General features: G+C 44.3%; 1 protein-coding gene across 6 annotated transcripts in view; it reads left to right on the forward strand.

The window, feature by feature from the left end:
* Positions 1 to 12,119, forward strand: part of LOC311602305 (protein FAM156A/FAM156B-like) — a 152,931-nt gene that overhangs the window by 71,515 nt on the left and 69,297 nt on the right. For 5 of the 6 annotated variants that reach the window (XR_014780720.1, XR_014780721.1, XM_084790221.1 and 2 more), the window contains one exon: positions 3,535 to 3,634. The gene's annotated coding sequence lies outside the window, so the exon portion shown is untranslated. Of the gene's footprint in view, positions 1 to 3,534; positions 3,635 to 12,119 lie in introns of those variants that run through there. The other variant, XR_014780722.1, reaches the window with a different exon arrangement.

Consider the following 12,119-nt stretch of genomic DNA (forward strand, 5'->3'; position numbering starts at 1 on the left):
GAGACCCCAGAGTGGAGACTGGGAAATGACCTCTCTGGGTCCTCAGACAGTCTTAGAACCTGCTAGGCTTAGGTAGTAGTCTTCCTTCCGTATCTCTCCACTCTCGTTCACGCTCTTGTTGCACATGTTCTTCCTCTTGCTGTTGCCATGGTTCCGAAGGCAGGACTAAGAAAGCTTCCACATTGGAGTCCTCGCTGGTACCAGTTCTTCTGTTATCTTCCTTTCCTTTTATCCTTCTTCTTCAGTCAAGTCTCTAAGTTTTCCACAGGAAACTTGGATTTTCCCTGAGATAGCAGTGATGCATCCTACCCCAGCTTCTGGGCCTTTTCCTTGCCCTGCCCTTTGGAAAAGGCCATGTGGAACCTTTGCTGGAGAAGCTTTCTTCTGGTGTCAGTTTCACCCAGGTTCTGGTGTATCTGTGTGTGTTAGGTGGGGGGGGGGGCTGCTGCCTTCTGGGGGTCCTTGGTAAAAAGTCACCATTTATGGATACAACCCTTTACAGTTTCAAACATTCAGTTCCCCCATGGGAATCCTTGGGTACCTTAGCAACGTGGGGTTTCTGCTTCCCTGAATGATCTTTTTGGTTTCTTGGACCCATTGGTGTCCTAGGCTTTACAGGCCTTTCTAAGCATGTTCATCTTTTATAGGAACTATTCTTTCTCACTTTAGAACATTGAGGAGGATGATACTATACCACGCAGAAAGCCAATCTTAGTCTATTGCTGAGAGATTGAGATTTCATAATGTACTGTGAACATTTTCCTAGATAGTTTCATTCGCAAAGTATATTTAACCAAAACAAGGCGTGTTTCACCGTAACTTAAACATGCCGCTCTAGAGCTCAATTTTACATTTTTGAAAGATAACTTTTTTTTACACTGTACACATTTTTGTTTAAAAACTAAAATGTAAAGTGTTGAAAGCTTCAGTAAGACAAGCGATGAAAATTCAGTAACTCGTAATCCTAAAACAGCCATCACGGTACTGTCTTGTAAGGGCAGGAGCTGAGATCTCTGCTGAATCTCAGCCGAGGACCAGAGGAGTTTGTGCTCAGTGAGTGGTGTGAAATAAAACACTTGGATTTTCAGTCTTTTTCTTTGGTGTATGTATATATATATATATATACATATACACACATACATCAGTGTTCTCGGTGTTGTAACAGTTTTCTACATGATTTTTTCTATTTACTATTGCCTTGCAAATCAATTTTATTAGCTTCAGCCTTGTTAGTTTACTCAAGGGAAAACACTTGGGTGGCTGGTGATAAACAGAGCCCTGATCTTTCCAGGTTCAGAGTGCTTGCGTTCATGCTGTGAGGGTTACGTGAATGCTGTGCAGCAGGGGCTTATTTGCGTAGTGTGGCTGACCTGTTATTGTTGCTTCACATGTTGTTTTGATTGGCTCTTAGTGTGTTTACTCTCTTTCTACATGAACACTCTCCTGGATCATAGCAACTAAGATTTTGGAAAGCATCTCAAAGATTAATTGATATTCATGATTTGGAGCCTGCTTCAATTGTTAGTGATATGGATCATGCAATGAGTTAAGAGGGAGGGCTCATTCGGATAAACTATATGTGAAGTTGGGAGCCAAACTACTAAAATACTTTGATTTTGTACTCAAAGACATAATTATTTGACAAGAAACTGTGATTGGAGGAAAGCTAGTCTTATTGCAAGATTCCGTATAACCTAACGCCAGCTACTACATTTTAATGTTGCTTTGGCATGCCTGAAATACCTAGAAAAAATTTGTATTTGCTTCTGAGAACTTTCTTTTTAACTAGCACTGTATACAGATATTTTATTTAATTATACTGTCAACTTCTTTGCCATAAAGAAATTGTTTGATGAGCTACTCAACTGTGTATCCTTTCAAAGAGGGGACTGAATCAGTACTTAAGAGTACTTCCCTTCCAGCCACTTTCGGTGTTTTTATTATCTAGTAGTCACTTGACTTCTGTGAACTGTTTCCCCAATTGTAAGAGGTTAACACTTGACACAGGAAAGTAGATCCAGGGAGGGATGGGCTTAAACATCCCATGTTCTCAGTTTTCTATTACACACTGTTTAAGGAAACAAGCAGAGGCATGGGAAAAAGCATTTTAAAGGGAGTCCTTTAGCACTTTGAGATAGAAGACTAGCTGGGCATGATGGCGCACGCCTTTAATCCCAGCACTTGGGAGGCAGAGGCAGATGGGTCTCTGTAAATTCAAGGCCAGCCTAATCTACAGAGTGACTCCAGGATAGCCAGGGCTACACAGAGAAACCCTGTCTCAACCAAAGTGCAGGGGGGGGGGGAGGAAGGAAGAAAGAATGGACGTCAGTAGAGGTTACAATCCTAAGGAATACTAAACACTTGAAGATAGTTTCTAATTAAGCACTTAGGAAGCACGTGTCTCAGCCGGGCACGGTGGCACATGCCTTTAATCCCAGCACTCGGGAGGCAGAGACAGGCATATCACTGTGAGTTCGAGGCCAGCCTGGTCTACAAAGCAAGTCCAGGACAGCCAGGGCTACACAGTGAAACCCTGTCTCGAAACAAAACAAAACAAAACTAGTAACAACAGAAAAGAAACATGTCTCTCTACTTAACTAGAGGATTTCTACAAGAATTTTAATATCAGGCAAGTATTCCACTACTCTAGAAGCTGGAGCAGAATTACAGCAAGTTCAAGACAAGACAAGCCACAGTAGTGTGTTTGGTGACAGATTGGGCTACAGAGTAAGCCCCTGTGAAATAAAAGAACACAGAAAAATATGAATTATAATGGCAAACACTACAGTAAAATCAGTGACAAATAATGTGATTGTTACTTTTTTCCTGAAACTATGTTAAAGCTTAGGATGGCTGGGAACTCATAATGTAGCCTAGGTATCAGAGGAAATACAGATCTTCAGGCTGTAGCCTCCCTCAAGTTGGAAAGACAGGCATGTATAACTATATCTGTTTCATTAAAACCTTTTTTTGACAAGGTTTCAAGGGAGTAATCAGCCATGGTGTCATGGTGGCAGTCAAGTCAACTAGCTACTGTGACATAATACTTGTTGCTATAGCAATGACAGTGGCCTGGCCATACACAAGAAATATCTGTTCAGTCTTCCTAGCCTCTGGCCGAAGGGGCATAAGGCTGCATGAATCTTGAGAGTTGCCCTATGGCAGGGCTTAAATTCATATAAGCTGGAGCCTTTACGTCAATGGATGAAGACCATGGGTCTAGTGAGGTAGAGTTTTAACATTTGGCCATAAACTTCTCTGTGTTTCTAGTGGCAAACCGTGGTAGAAAGTGAGATGGTGGTTTGGGGAACGCGGACTTGGGCTTTGGGTATACATAGAGTTCCCGTTTGACATGTTTCCTGCGCTGCCTAGTGCCACCTGCCTGCAGAGTGGGGACCCATCCGAGCAGCACTGACTGGCACTGTCCTAGACAAGACCTCAGATTTCGGTATTGGCACAAGGCTGAAAGCTGAGCATCCCAAAGATCAATCGCTAACTGACAGATTTTCCTCTCCCTTTGAAAACTGTTTTCAGGAAAAGGAAAAGAGATGGCGAGGAGGAAGACAACCAGCATTCCTCTCATTCAAAGAGGAGTAAGGAGGACCAGGCCTTCCAGGACCCCCGTGGAATAGAGGTAGGAACTGTGGCCGCATAGCCTCTCCTTGTGACTCACTGCCCACACTGAGGCATTCATTTCCATCCCCACACGGCAGGAGAACCGTCCCACATGACCTCGTGGAAGTCTCCTCATTGGCTGCGGTGGCTTTGAGCCAGAGCCGGATCTTAAGTATTGTGTTAAGCATGATTTTACTGGGCCACAGAACAGACACAGGGTCAACAAGGAGACTTTCCAGAGCACAACCAGGAGGAACTGGGTTCCAGAAATGTCTCCACCGTGCAAATGGGGAGGAGGGATGGTACCCACTTCCTGCAGATAGGGCAGAAGTAAACCTGAAGAACACTGGCTGCAGTGCTCTTCTTGCTCCTCGCTGGAAAACTGAAAGCAAACTGGGGGTTGCGTGAAGACGTCGTGGAAAGCTTCAGTGATGCTTGCTTGTGCTGACGAGCTGGCATTTCACCTGCAGCAGCCTTAACTCTAATAACTAGTGTGCAGTAGCCCAGGGTGGTTGGCATAACGTAGAGTGGAGGGAGCACTGGAAAGGTTTTCTGGACACATCGGGTAATAAGTAAGTTGGCAGCTCACTTTTACCTTGCCTGAGCAAGTGATAAGGGGCTTATCAGTGTGAGCCATTACTGCCGCTGTGACTCAACACAGGTAGGTTTTGGGTAAAATGTACCTAGACTCTAGGTCTTAGATCTATGTGAGTCAAGCAATTAGTGCTCTTGACCCATAGCATTTGCTGATGCACATAGCCACCTAAATATGAATACCAGCCTTCATCTCCAAGGTTAGCACCTGTACATCTTTGGCATGTAAGTCTGCTCCCCGGATCAAAGGTGTGAACTATGGTGGTCCAAATGTGAAGACTAAACGCTTCTGTAATTGTCTGTACTTCTGATAAAAACCAGTGGCTTCACAGAGTTTTCCTGATGACTGAGTAAAGCAAAACTTGGAGTGTGTAAGGAAAGTGTGTGGATGACTGGTACAGATCCCAGACCTTTCCTTTGCTGCCGGTTACATGGGAACTGGTTGATGTTCTCATGCTCAAGGTCCAAGGAAGAGACAACAATAAGACAAATGAGAAAATACGTTAAGGGCCTGACAGATACTTAAGTTCACCTTCTGTGCATCCTTTATTTTTCCCAAGCGTTGGCACTATAGCTCCTTGTCAGACCACTGTGCTCAGCAGGGTAAGTTCAGGTGTCTGATGGAATGTTTGCTAAGCTGGTTTCTTTCTTTGCTTCTGGTATGTGGTCTGTGCTGGTTAGTTTAACTGTCAGGCTGACAGGGCATAGACAAACCCAAGGGGAGAGTCCCTTTTTAAGGCTATTTTGTATTCTTTGAAGCTTCATGGGTGGATACCATAGATCTTGATCATGTTCACCTGCCATCTCTCCTTGCAACTCTACCCTTGGTCCACCTAACACATATTCTTCCAACCTTCATACCCTTCTTTTGACTATATATGTGTATTCCTGTTTAACCCACTGTGTCCAGGTAGTGCAACTCAAGTGCACAGAGCTTTGAGGGTCATCCACTCGGTCACAGGTAACTGACAAGCAGCCATCAACCCAGAGAGAAGTATCTTTTCCTTCTGCAGCAAAGATCAGCTGCCAATAGTTCCTTAGCTAGAGGTACAGCCACAAAAGCCCCTCCCAGGAATTTACCCTGGCTCTGTCTTGTTCAGGTCGTGTGCAGGTAACCACAACCACTGTGAGTTTACATGGGCAACAGCCATCCCATCACCAGAGGACAGCATTTCACAGTGCTCTTCCCTGTAACTTGTCTCTTATATTCTTTCAGCCTCTTAGTCTACAGTGGTCCCTGAGCCATGTGGCAGGGGCAGGTGGATGCCAACGGTCCATCTCTGGCCGAGTGCTCATAGTTGCTTAGTGTCAGCACTTTGAACAGTTATGTACATCTACACTGACTACTACTCATTGCAACTAGAAGCTTCTCTAACCAGCGCAGAGAGCAGTGCGGATCTATGGATGTAAGCATAAGTATTCAGCAGTCAGTTCAGGAACATGATCACTTAGCAGAACAGGAGTAAGTCCTCCGCCAGCATCATGCAGCAACTATGAGATCAGGAGCTATAGGTTTTGACCATGGTTACAATGCCAGTCATACAGTCATGCATGTGGCCCTGGCCTCAGATCCCGTCGGGGGAACAGTTGGTTGCACCAGGAACAGAATTTCCACTATTATACTCATCGTGGGCTCACTGTGCCTGGCAGGCCAGTATTATACCATGCAGGGTCCATCCATGGGTAAGGCCACTGATGCCTTCTAATCTCATGACACCCAGCATAACACCTTCTAGGTACCATGGACATTAGCCAGCTGAGAGAGTTTCCTGGTGAGTTCAAGAATGATTTCCCTATGCCCATTAACAAAAGCGTGTAGTGGCTCAGCTACAGGGTTCAGAGCAGGGGCAATAGCCTGTATTGTTCTGGTCACCTCTGTGGCTGTGTCAGCCATTGAGAGGTAACTTGTGTCTATTGCCTAGTTTTTTGTTTAATGACATATGGCTTCTGGGAAAAACTTTGTTCACCTATATGCAATAACCCTGTGTAGGCTCCTTTTTAAAACTAGCATGTATGAGCTCATTTGGCGACTAGTGCATTTTCATAAAGCTGCTTCCTGCTTCCTTCCTTTGTGTAACATGACCACATCCCACCTTCTTTACCCTACTCCCTTCTCCCCATTTTCACTTAAACTTTTAACCCTCAGAATTACCCTTACATTCTTTCTCATAACATGTGTTCCTCTGTCTCCTCTTATTATGTATTTTATGTGGGATTTAAGACAATGGGTTTTCATGAAACCCTCACCCCAAGCCCTCCTTTCCCTATTCCAACATTCCACAAACTATTTGGAGCTTTATATAACACCAGGATTCCTGCTCTCTACTTTTATTTGACCAGTGTTCTGCCATTTCCCAGCCCTAATACAAACTTCCCCCACCCCAGTGGCCTCTTTCTAGTTTCTTGGCTTCCAGATGGACTCTTGGATAAACATACAAAACAAAATATTTGAAGTAAGGACCAATAGATGAGAGAGAAAGCATGTGGCATTTGTCCTTAGGGAGTAGGGTGACCTTCATATAATTTTTCCAGTTTTCCAGTGGTCTTACTGAAAGATCATTTTAATGAGGTGAAGTCATTTCTGTAGAGATTATCTTGATTATTAGTGAATGTAGATAGACCCACCCCATTGCAGGTCATGTCACTCCCTAGTCAAGGCATCCCAAATGTATAAGAGAAAAAGAAAGGCAACTATAAGCAAGCAAGCAAGGATTCCTGTCTTGTTCTCTATCTGTTCCTGACTGTAGGTGAGATCCTTTTAATTTTCTGCCTTGACTTCCCTGCAATAAGGGATGGAAATCTGGATCTCTAAGCCAGATAAAGAATTTCTCTCCTGAGTTGCTGTCACTCAGGGTGTTTTATCACAGCAAAAGGCACTGAAACGAGTAAGTGGCTGTTTACATCACTCTTGATTTCTTCATATGATCTGGAGGAAAGAACTTCTGGAGGGAGACCTTAGAGGGCTCCGAGGCTCTGGTTGAGCTAGAGGTGAAGGAGTTCCCAGATACCGTTCTCCTTTATCGCTTCTGTGTCCGTTTTCCTGGCATTTGTGCCAGTAGCTGACTGAAGCTCTTTCCACCTACTGTGAAGCCGGGTGCCCTGCAATACTTCCTCCAGGTGCCCTCTTTCTCCCAAACTTTGAGTGTAAGCTTCTGTCTGCATTCCTGGCAGCTACTGTTTGGGGGTTCCTTTCCTACACCTCACCTGCTTTCTGTATCTGTCCCCTTCTCTTGCTATAGTTTATTCTGCCAACAGCATGAAGGTGTGCAGGGCCTGTTCCTGCATGTTTATCAAAACTGGGGGTAGGGCTTTGTGCTCTTTGTCTTCCTCTTCCCTTCATCAACTAGTTGTCCTTAGTGAACCTGCTCAGCTCAGATAGGCACCCCGCTCCTGAAGAGCTCTCACTAGGACAATCACACCTCTGATTGTCATTGCCACATCTGCTCTTGCATATTTCCTGCCTCCAGAATTATCTTAGGGGCCACAAACTCTCATCCTAGCAGCATCTGACTGCCCCTGAAAACTTCCTTACCCTTCTCTAGCTCTTAATCTCCCCAAGAGTCACAGTCTTCCTGTTAGCCTTCCTCCCATCCTACACTGCTGGTACAGGGAGCTTTTCTTTTAATCATTTCTTTTATTTGTTGAGATTATAATATAATTACAAAATTCCTCCTCCCTTTCCCTCCTCTAAGCCCTTTCATATACCCTTCCTTCTTGCCTTTTTATTCACTATCAAACTTATTCATTAGTTTCCCCCCCCCCCCCCCCGGTCTCTGTCTCTGTCTCTCAGAAATACAACCAACCTGTTCAGTCTGAAGAATGTGACTTTTATGTATGTATGTTTTCAGGACTGAACTTTGGTGTGGGATAACCAGTTAATGTGCTCTTTTCTCCCCCCATCGCCATCCCTAAGTTGCCTATGGTCTTTTTGTAGCACTGAGGTCTCCTGGGCATTCCCCGTTCCCCTTGGCCTGTCTACTGTGTTTGTTGTTTATGTTTAGGCAGTCATTTTTGTGAGATTTTATGGGTGTAGCTTCTGAAATTCCTAAGAGACACAGTTTCACAGCAAAATCTATGACCCTATGGTTCTAACAATCGTCTTGTCGCCTCTCCCACTGTTGTATCAATTGTGACTGGGAACCACAATTCTGCATTTTCATTAATTGTGGTTTTCTTCATGGTTGGTTGCAAAGACATGTTTCTTTCATGAAACATGAGGACTGTTCTTCATTTGTCTGTGGGGATAAGGTAACATTCTCGGAATGTAGTTAGGGATTGTACTGGTTTGGCAAAGTGTCAGTTACTGATTCTCCAAATTCCATTAATACCTCGATCCATGGGAGCTTGGGTAGATTGCCTATTCCAGGTATGTTTTTCCTCCTCTTGAGGAGGGCTTAAGGCCAATTAAAGAGCTGTGGGTTACCACCAAGGTATGGGTACCACTGCTACCTCCTTAGGGTTAATGTACCATGCTGGTCATTGTGGTGGTTCACAGGCGTCATAGTCGTGTAGGGATGTAGGTTGCTTCCTTCTTTTGGAACCTTGTCCTCATGATGGGCAGTTCTCACCAAAGCACGTCCTTGTGGAGGAAGACTTCAGGTCAGTTCTATCTTGGGGGCCACTGGGGACAGGATGAAGGTCTTGCTCAATTAGTAAACACATAAGCAACTCTTTGGATTGAGTTGGCATTACAATGACATGTGCCTAGCCGGCATTCTCCCACTCGTACAACAAGGTAAGAAGGGCTGTGAGGCAACCTGAGAAAACAGCCCCACAGGTGATCTGTGGCCAGCCTTCAAGTAGAACCATAACAATTCTTTGTTGGCCACACAGCTTCCTTTTGCTCTGAAGTAAACATGAACATCTTATTAAGAATTTGACCTCACTGGGTGTGGTGCTGCATGCCTGTAATCCCAGCACTGGGGATGCAGAGTCAGGTGGATCTCTGTGAGTTCAAGGCCAGGCTGGTCTACAAGGACAGCCAAAGCTTAGTTACGAGAGAAACCCTGTCTCAAAAAAACCAAAACCAAAAACCAACAAACAAACAAAAAAGAATTTGAACAAAGTGCAGCCTTTCTTCTGCACACAGACATAGCCTACATCATCGTTGTGAAGCACACTTGGAAATTATAAATGGGGACGCTTCTTCCCCAGAGTCTTTATAAACGTCTCTCTCTTTTTGTGTACCGTGTGTTGCTCAAAGCAAGTGCTAAATTGTGTTGCGACTGCAGAGAAACAGGAGTGGGCTCAACACTAACTTCTTTTTCAAAGCACCTGGACATCCATGTTGCCTGGCTCCCATCTACTGTAACTCCAGTTAGAGAGCAACCAGCACCTCCTGCAGCCTTCAAAGGCACCTACTTATACATGGCCTACAAAGGGTATACTTAGGAACACAGAAATGAGTCAATCTCTTTTGTTTCTATGTTTCTTTTTTTGATTCAGGGGCATTCTGTGTAGCCTTGGCTGGTCAGGACCTCAGAGACTTGACTGCCTCTGCCTCTGAGTGTACCTAAAGGCCTGTACCACCATAGCCTGGCCATGAATTAATTTTTCTTTGCTCCTTTCTTCTTTTCTTTTCTTTCTTTCTTTTTTCCAGGACAGGTTTTCCCTGAGTACTCTTGGCTGCTCTGGACTCTCTTTGTAGACCTTGCTGTCCTCGAACTCACAGAGATCCACATGCTTCTGCCTCCTGGAGTGCTGGGATTACAGGCATGCACCCCAGTGCTCAGGAGCTTTTTCGTCTTTTAAGGAGTGAGCTTTGTACTGAAGCAGGCCTTCTGAAGAGATGTTTCTAGGAGTGGTGAGCACACGCTAAGAAGCATTGGTGCAGTGATATTTTGTTTGACCTTGAAACATTTCAGGTCTTTATCTTCTGGGAAAAGTAGTTGTCTTTGTGAGACTCAGGTGTAGAAAGGTGTAAATGTTCGTGTTATGAAGAGCAATTTGGGCAATGAAAATGCACAGTCATTCATCAAGCTATCAGCACATTCCAGTAGGTCCCACATTCACACATTTCATTACTTCAAGAATTCCCCCTCAAGTTCATTGTCACAGGAAGAGTGTGACAAAGTACAGGCTCTATGACTGGGAGGACTGTTGATTGGACAAATAGCCATTGCAGATCCAGAAAGAATTGTTGTGTGGGGGTGTCTTAGACTGTCTTTGCCACTTGGAAGCACACTGAGCCTTCTTCCCAAGGTCTCATTTCCAGCACCACTGCTCGTTTCTCTAATCCTCTTCTGAAGTCACCAGGAACTGAGTCTCAGAATAGATTGTCTTTGGCATTGTGGCAGCATTCTGTGACTCAGTTACTTACAAAGTGAATCTTATTCCCATGTGCTGGGTAAGCTTTGAACAATGTCGCTATGTCCTCAGCCCCTTAGTAGTCTATATCCCCTCTTCATAGGATACTGTCGTCTGCATGACATAGGAGTGTAATCCAAATATGCTGTCATTTGTGATTCCCCAGCTTGCTATATTGTTCAGAATATAGTCCAACAAAAAGACCAAACAACAAACAATCAAAAAAAAAAACCCCACATCAAACAACCAAGAAGGGAAATCTCCCTAAGGGAAACCACAGTGTGTACCAGGTGTTTTTGTCCACTGTGATAGCTTACGTGGATTTTGAGTGTTCATAAACAGACTGTGTTGTAAAAGTGTTACGTCTGGATTTTTAGACTAGAGGCCTTATATGAGATACAGGTTCTCCAGTTTCCTTTCAGACCTCTTTCACCAAGTAAGCCTTACATGCATTGATAGCTATGTGCCAGCTACTCACACACAGATTGGTTTGGCTTCTGTGATTCTCGTGGACACTCTTTGAATGCATGGATCTCATTGCATAAATACTACCATTTGATACCTGCAGGTTATGTAGTGAGCTGAGGAGCTCCATAGGACCTGAAACAATGGCATGTCTTGGATTCAGTCACTATTAAAGCAATCTTTGAGAACAATGGCCTTATGAGTCATACAATACCAGTATTCTTCAAACTTTAATTCAGATGAGGGTTCTTATGATTACATCCTCTTTTTTTGATAGTCTTAGGATTAGAGGCAAGAAGTTAGCAAGTGTGTGCACAGTTGTGTGCTCAAGTGTTCCTGTACCCAATGACATGGAGCTCATGTCTCAAGCATCTTAGGAAAGCATTCTAGCACTGAGTTACACCCTTAGCCTACAGAAGTCCAGAATATGAGTCTTTCCTGGGGATCCTACATAATATCACCAACATGAGAGAATGAAGTTACTTCAAGAAAAGATAATTTTAAGAGCAAACACAAAGAGACACACTATACTAAGTCCACAAATAGGAGACCATTGTGAGTTAGTCATCAGAAATGTTGAGTGTTGACATATAGCTTTCATTAAAAAAAAGTCAAGGGCATTTCAAGAGTGAATGGAACCTTAAATTGCTGTAGGAGGAGCCCATCTCTTCACTCTCAGGGATAAGGAGGGAAAGGTCCTGTCATTCGTATGTATGCATGTGGTCATTTGTGTGGATGGAGTGTTTCCCACCATTTCTTTGCCACATTGGCACTTGGACCTGCATTCCATCTTTCTTGCTTTGGTACTAATCCCAACCCCATTTGGCATCTCTGATGGCTGCTTTCTCCTGGAGGGTGGGAGCTACCTTCCCTGATGCAGACAATTGGAATACATTGCCCAAGCAGGGCCAGAGGATATGTGGAGGGATTTGGAGTGAGAGAGCCCGTGTTTGAACCTTCTTCCTGACACTTCCTAGAGGCTGGCCTTTGGGTCCATCGCAGACCTCTTTCCTGCTCTGTCAAATGGGTACCAGTAACCCAAGCTTGGCCGATAGGGTGCAAAAAGGAGGGAATGAACGGCCCAAGTGGTTACACTTTATTGACTGTGAAGCCTTTTGTAGAATGTGAAGCCAGTATTC

Source organism: Acomys minous (assembly GCF_964271855.1).
Source record: "Acomys minous genome assembly, chromosome: 7".
NCBI classification, from domain to species: Eukaryota; Metazoa; Chordata; class Mammalia; order Rodentia; family Muridae; genus Acomys; species Acomys minous.